Here is a 7,644-nt window from a genome sequence, read left to right as displayed (position 1 = left end):
GAAAAAAGAAAGGCTTCTTTCTCAACGCCATTATTTCTTTGTATATTCTAGATAGCTATCTGGACTTCTCTGGTGGCGCAGTGGTTAAGAATCCACCTGCCAATGCAGAGGACACAGGTTCGATCCCTAGTCCGGGCAGATCCCACATGCCGTGGAGCAACTAGAGCCCACGAGCCACAACTACTGAGCTTTCAAGCCACAACTACTGAAGCCTGTGTGCCTAGACCTCATGCTCTGCAACAAGAGAAGCCACCGCAACGAGAAGCCCGCGCACCGCAACGAAGAGTAGCCCCCACTCGCCACAACTAGAGAAAGCTCGCGTGCAGGAACGAAGACCCAACGCAGCAAAAAAAAAAAATTACAAAAAACCCAGATAGCTGTCATTCAAGGAATCATCAATTGCCCATTTATTTGTTAATCACCAAATCTATAATTCAGCAAGTTTATTTAGCATCTATAGGCTGCAAGGTTTTTATATAAAAGATTTTGGATACAGTAGCCATCTTAGGTAGAGTTTATCTATCTATCTATCTATCTATCTATCTACCTACCTATCTATCATCTATAAAATTTTACAACATAGACTCATAATCTCAGAGTTAGAAAGGGCCCTAAAATGTCTTTTGTTCTAATCTCTTACCAGTGCAGGAACATACCCTATGTCATTCCCAACAAGCAATCTTTTCTCTTCTGCTTGCACACTTCTCATGATGAAAGGCTCATTACCTCATGAGGAAGCCAATTTTATTCTAGAATAGCACTGCTTGTCAGAAAGTATTTCCTTCTCTTGACCTCAAATATGCCTTCTCTGGCTGCCCAGTTTCCCGCAAGGCTCTGTCCTTCCCCCATTTTGCTACTAGTCCCAGAAATAGCATATCTATTTCCTCTTCATGTGACAGCCCTTCAAACATCCTAACCTGTATAGACATAATAATGTTATATCTTTTCTAAGAAGAAAAGTTCTGATAAATCTAGCTCTCACCACCATTCTTAACAATTTCTAGAACAAACGGAGAGAGTATTAGAAAGAATGACTTGGGGGAAAAAGCAGAATTAACTACAGACAAATATAATGAAATAATGTGAATCATTACTTCTATGTGTGCCCTTTCTGGGAAAATATTAGTGAGGTGTTCAAGAGACATGAACTTTAACTCCCATTTAATGTCTTTAACAAGAACTGTGCCTCGAACATTATCAGGATATCTAGGGATTATTTTTCACTTTGTTCTCAAAGGTGAGCCTGTTTGAGAATTTAGCTGTTAGAGATGATATTGATAAGATGACCCTTATATCCTGTGAACTCTTACTGGACAGTTGTAAGTAACATGTTCCTCCAGCTGTATCTTTCTAGAGAGCAGATTTAAAAGAAGTTTATGATTGTATCTGCCAGTGAAGATCATACTGTTTTCCTTGGTCCTCTCACTTGACCTAAATTTTGTCCAGCTGAGGACTGCTTCTATCTTGGACATTGCTGGGAAAAAGCAGCCACTTTTTCAGAGAATCAACAAAGTTTAGTCATTGGTTTTCTCATCTCCAGTGCCCACTCACCTTTGAAGAAGGTTGAATTAGGAAATAAATCCACAAATCACCATGTTAAAGTTGTGAGGACACAAATGCTTCAAATGGGCAGAAAGGGTTTCAAATCCCGGCTCCTCCACTTACTAGTAATGTAAGCTTGAGCAAGTTACTGCATCATTTTAAATCTCTGGTTTTTTTCTGATAATAATGCTGATAATAATGACCACAGAGTCTCTCCTGAGAACTGAATGAAAGGATATTTCATTCTTTGAACATTCATACCCAACTTGAAGCAAGAAGCAAAGGCCTTGCACTTTTATAATGATTGTTATTATCAATTATTAAATAATTAAAAATCAATCTTGAAAGTAAAGATGGCTTCTTAGGACATCATAAAAGTAGTTATCCTTAACTAAAGCAATAAGACTGCTTCAGAGGTGTATATTATACTGCTAAAAAGTGGGGAAGACAGAAGAAAACTTATTGAAGACTACAGCTCAAATCTGAGGCAGCTTAGCTTTCGCCCAAAGAGTTCCTGAACATGTGTTATGTGACAAGAATTTGACGTCTGGTCTTCCGTCTAAGAGAGATGAGTTTAGATAAACTTAGATTTCAGTCTCTTCATCCACAGAAAGAAAGGCTTCCTCTGTATAGTATAGGATGGTTCTTTTAATATTCTACTAAAATTAAATCTTTTCACTCCCTCAGTTTTTCTTTTGATTATTCCCAAAGTCAATATCTAGGCATGTATATCTTCATTGTTGGAAGTAGGCAAACCTGCTTCCCTTGCTCCTTAGTGACAACAATTCTAATCTGTTTTATATTATGTCTCTTTCCCACTGCATACAGAATCAAGCTGAGGGTTAAAAATTATAGGTGTTTAGTAAGCCAATGTAGGATCCAATTGATTACGCTGAGAGAGAAGACTTAAGCACACATTATATTGTTCACTCTTCAAACTCCTGTCTATCATTCAGTGTATGACTTAAATGGCACATCTTCACTGATGGTTTCCTCTACCGCTCCCCCCAACACACACACACACGCCCCATGCAACGGCCTCAGGATCAATTGCTCAATTTTCTGTGCATCTGTAAATGTTTTAACTTTAGCAGAGTGTGGTTTGTCACTCATTTATTTAGGTGCCTGTGACTTCTAGATTTTGAGAATTTTGAAAGAAAATGCGTATAAATTCTAGTATATAGCTCAGTACCCGGGATTCAGAAAATATCTGTTCAATGAATGAATAATGATAATGAGGAGGATGAGGAGGATAGCAGCTAATTTTTTTTGAGTACTTTTTACATATTAGGCATTTTCCTAAGCTCTCAACATGAAGGAATTCATTATACGGACACAACTACTCTATGAGATAGATACTATTATTTTCACCATTTTATCGATGAGAAAACTGAGGCACAGAGTATTTATTAAGTAACTCCCTAGGCAATAAGATTCAGAGTTAGGGATTAAAACCCGATATTTTGTTTCCAGTGAATAGTTAATTAAACACTATTCTATGCTGTCTCTCCTGAACAAGTAAATGAAAAATTAATGAGTGAATAAAATGGGCAAAAATACCCACCCAATACACACTGTGTATACACTGAATTATTACCATACTAATCCAAACTTGGACCTGATTTTTCCACTTCTGTGAGGGCATGGTTTCCTTAATTAGTCCAACTTTAGAGTAGTGGGCAGAATAATGATCTCTAGATATGTCCAGATCTTAATCCCTGGAACCTATGAATATGCTACTTTTCATGGCAAAAGGGACTTTGCAGATATAATTAAGGATCTTGAGGTGTGGAGATTATCAAGGTAGGCCCAGTGTAATCATGAGGATCCTTATAAGTGAAAGAGCAAAGACTGAGAGTCAGAGAGAACTGAAGATTCCAGGCAGCAGGCTCTGAAAATAGAGTAAGGGACCATGAGCCAAGGAATGCAGATGGTCTCTGGAAGCTGAAAAAAAAAAGGAAATGGATTCTTTCCTAGAACCTAGAAGCAAAACAGTCTTTCTTGACACCTTAATTTTAGCCCATTGAAACTCAGTTTTCTAAATTTCAGAACTGTAAGAGAATAAATTTGTTTTGTTTTAAGTCTCAAGTTTGTGACTTGTGAAAATGTGTTACAGCATCAATAGGAAGTTAATATGTCAGGTATAGTGGTCTCTGATAGCATATTTAGTGTCAGTCTTGGAGGTCTGATAGATTAGCTGCTACTTAGGCAAGTAGAGAGTGCTGTCTTGTCCTATAGCAATGGGAAATAGATACAAATGGGAGAAGGAGAAAATAATTAGTCTTGAATTTCTTCCTGGCCGTTGTTGGAGGGTAGTCTATATTGGGTATTTCTAAGTCATTGAGCCCTTGTGTTTATTTGGGGGAGCTCATTTAGAAAGTATGTTGCCACTTCAGAGGCAAACGTTGTTGAAAATTGAGATGGGGGTGTGGGGAGCTGGAATGGCATGGGTAGGATTAGGGAACTGATCCAAGAGTGATGGGCTGTCAACAGACCCATGCAGGTCCCAAGGGGAAGTGATGAACTCTGATATAATTCACTGAGGTTGGCACTGAGCAGAGCTGACTCAACACATAGAGCACTCTGACAAGAGTGTCAGCCCTGGTAATATCTGAATTTAAAGCAGTAATCCTTCCTGTTGGGACAAACCTCACTGTGTTAAAGCAACGCAAATGAATTATCTTCATGATGCATGTGTGTGTGTGTGTGTGTGTGTGTGTGTGTGCGTGTGTTTATGGAAGCATTCCTAGTCAGTGACAAAGAAAAAGGTTATTCAGTAACTGGTGTCTGGTGTTGGGACTGTTGATTAACATTTGGGGAAGAATTAATCCATTTTGGTTTCCATAGTTTATTAAGAATAGAAACTTTGGATGGAATAAAAGTTAAATACATAAAAAGAATCCATATAATCTTTCTTTGCAACTATAAAGCTTCTGAATATCGGTGTCAGTGGGGACGTTTTAAGCTTAAAAGCCACAAAATAAGTCCAAAAGAAAAGACGAACATTTAACTACATGTAAGTTAAAAACTTTCCCTGCAGAAATAACCAAAATTAAAAGGAAGGCAACAAGTTAGGAAACGATACATCAAGTATGACAGCACATTTCTGCTGTAGAGAACATTCATGCAAAGGAGAGAATAGAAAACGTCTGACAGATAAATATGGAAAACTCATATGGACAATTCATAAAAGGGAAAATAAAATTAGATTAAAACACATGGAACAATACTCAGCCTCACTAGTAATCAAAGAAATGTAAATTAAAATGAGATACCGGTTTGCATATCAAATAAGAAAACGTTTTGAAAGCCTCGTAACATCCACAACGGTTTTCATAAACTGCTCACGAGGCGCTGCTAAAATGGCACCACTTTTGGAAATGTAGAGTCTAAGTGTGAAATTTTTTCTAAATAAATAATCGTACTACAAAAAGTTCTTATACACAAAATTCTCCATCATAGTATTATTTGTAATACCAAGATATTTAGAAACAACTTTAATGTTCAAAAATACAATGAATTTTAAAAAAAATTTGATAGCACCTAACCAATAGACTATTATTCAACAATTTAAATATTCATTCACAAATTGTAGGTTACCAGTTAATTACAAAATAGAGTACACAGAATTGTATCTCTCTAATTATTTTAAAATATTTTTGTAAATCTAGCTATACAAAACAAAACTGGAAAAATAACCAGAATGTTAACATGAATAGGTTTATATAAATTCTTGCTTTTCTCTGTTTTCTTTTTTTGGGCGGCCTTGTTTCATTTAATAAGCATGTACAACTTTTATGATAGAAAAATAAATGAATATTAAATAAATCTCTTCCTGGTTCTATTTTAAAAGGAGAATTCAAGTAAGCATGGATGTATAATGAGAAAAGATATGATTCCATTAAGAAAATACGGGCTGAATAAGATGCTGAGAATCACACCTTACATTTAATGGGAACATGTAAGCAATACAAATAAGTTTTAAGCAGATATTAAATGGGATGCAGAGAAGGTTTTTATTTTGTTTTGTTTTAAGAATGTAATATTGTTTCCTTTGGTAGGGGAAAAGACAGTGTTTCTTTTACACACACCAGCAGAACCTGCTGTCACCTCTCCTCTCTTTCTGCTATTCCAATTATGTGCAAAACACCCAGAAGGAAATAACCAGCCTCTTGATTGCTTGTCTTGCAAACTCAAACCTATAAATTGATAGCAAATGCCACCTTATCAAGTAGAACCCAAAAATGTTTAATTCTCTATAAGACTCCCAGCAAACTGGAAAATGTACAGAGGGACAGTATTTACAAGCATCTTGATTTCCATTCACCTGTGGGGTTTTATGAATTATACCAGTTTCATTTTAAGTTATTGTGTTTGCTAATATAATTGGAGAGGATTTTTGCAATGAGACAGTAGTTGTGGAAAGGTGAGTTATTTCAACAACTACCTGTTGCCTGATCCTGAAAGTGATCAAATTAGAACAAAGCCACTTTCATTTGTGTTTTGTACAGATGCTGCTGTGGTTGAACTTGCTCTTTATGGCCTTTCAAAATATGAGTTATACCCATAATTTGGAGTTGGTTTTCTTCGTCCTCAGGCAAGACCAGAAATAGGGGGCTGTTTGGGGAGATGTTAGCCTTACTGGGCAATGGATCTGGGAGCTTTTCTAAGCTGGAGTTGTGATGCTAATAATCACGGAAATCCAGCTGCCCACTTTTATGTCTCCATTTTCCTCCTCTGTGGACTGCAAAAGGTGTCACAAGTTTTACAAAGCAGCTGCATCTAAGGGCCATAAACCACCCACAGTATCCCCTGCATAATCATCCATCCCCCAGAGCTCATCATCAGTTTTTGAAAGCCACAGTTCCTTCTAACGCATCATTTGCTTGTGAAGAATTGCTCGGCAGAATGGGCTATTATAATGGGGACACCATAATCAATGAGATTGTCACCATCTGTTCCACCTTCCAATTACCAAAGCAAATGGAAATCAAGAGGCAAAGACATCAGAAATCCCAGGTAATATTTTCTGTTCATTATGTCTTTTGCCTCATGTGGGTTTTAAAATTTTCATTTGGAACACATTGTAGGATGAAGCACACTTTCTATTAGGGAGACACAATTAGAATATTGGGATCCACCACCGAGAGAAAATTACTCTTTGTGAGATGCATGCGGGTACATTGAGCATCCTGACCTCTACTCTATAGTAGAGATTTCCGCTTAGGCTTGCAAAACTCACATAATGTTAGGCGTGAAGTGAATGAGCAGTAACTCCCTGAGCTACTATTGCCTGGGGAACAGTCAATGGAGTTGTACAAGTAGGTACTGTGGCATTGATGTTTTCATGTTTCTGCCCAATAGGCAATGCGTTCTCAGCAAGACTTGAAGCAGAACGTGAATATTCCCACTGAAGGGATGTGCGTGCATGTGTGTGCATGTGCAGGGGAGTGTTGAAGGAGATTGAGGTGACAGGTCAGCAGACGTAAAATTAATGCTGATCCTAAAAGAGAAGTAAGATGCCAAAGACAGCACGAGTTTAAAATACTCACGTTGAGGAAAGAGTGCTCTAGCAGCTCACAGCCATTCTGGAGATTAACAGGCAATGACTAAGAATGAATAATCATATTAGAGGTCCTAATGCAAAAGCAGACATCATAAGCAGGACTGGTACCAGGGTGTCGGTACCAGTGGGATACAAAATGTTTTTGAAATGGGTCAGATCTATATCCTTAGCTATGTGTGTTAAGAATCCACTTTTGTAAGTGAAAAGAAACTGGAGATTAGTGTAGAAACACACAACGTGGCTTAAAGCTGGTTGTCTAGGAGTCTGTACCATCAACATAATTCTCAATGCAGTGTCTTCATCTTCAATAAATAATTCTGTGTTCTTCCCAAAGTCCTATGCTAAGTGAACCCTCTGGTTATCTATATAATCTGCATACTTGACTACCATATTCAAGATTCTGTTGCTTAGAATGGGCAAAATCAGAAACCATTGGCCTCATGTTCAGTGTTAGTTCATTTTGTTGAACACTTTTCTGTCTTTACGTACATAAATTGATTATCCATTTCCAACCTACTCAGCCTGTCCACAAAGAA

This window comes from Balaenoptera acutorostrata, chromosome 9, assembly GCF_949987535.1.
Source record: "Balaenoptera acutorostrata chromosome 9, mBalAcu1.1, whole genome shotgun sequence".
Taxonomy (NCBI): domain Eukaryota; kingdom Metazoa; phylum Chordata; class Mammalia; order Artiodactyla; family Balaenopteridae; genus Balaenoptera; species Balaenoptera acutorostrata.
This window is presented reverse-complemented; position numbering follows the sequence as displayed.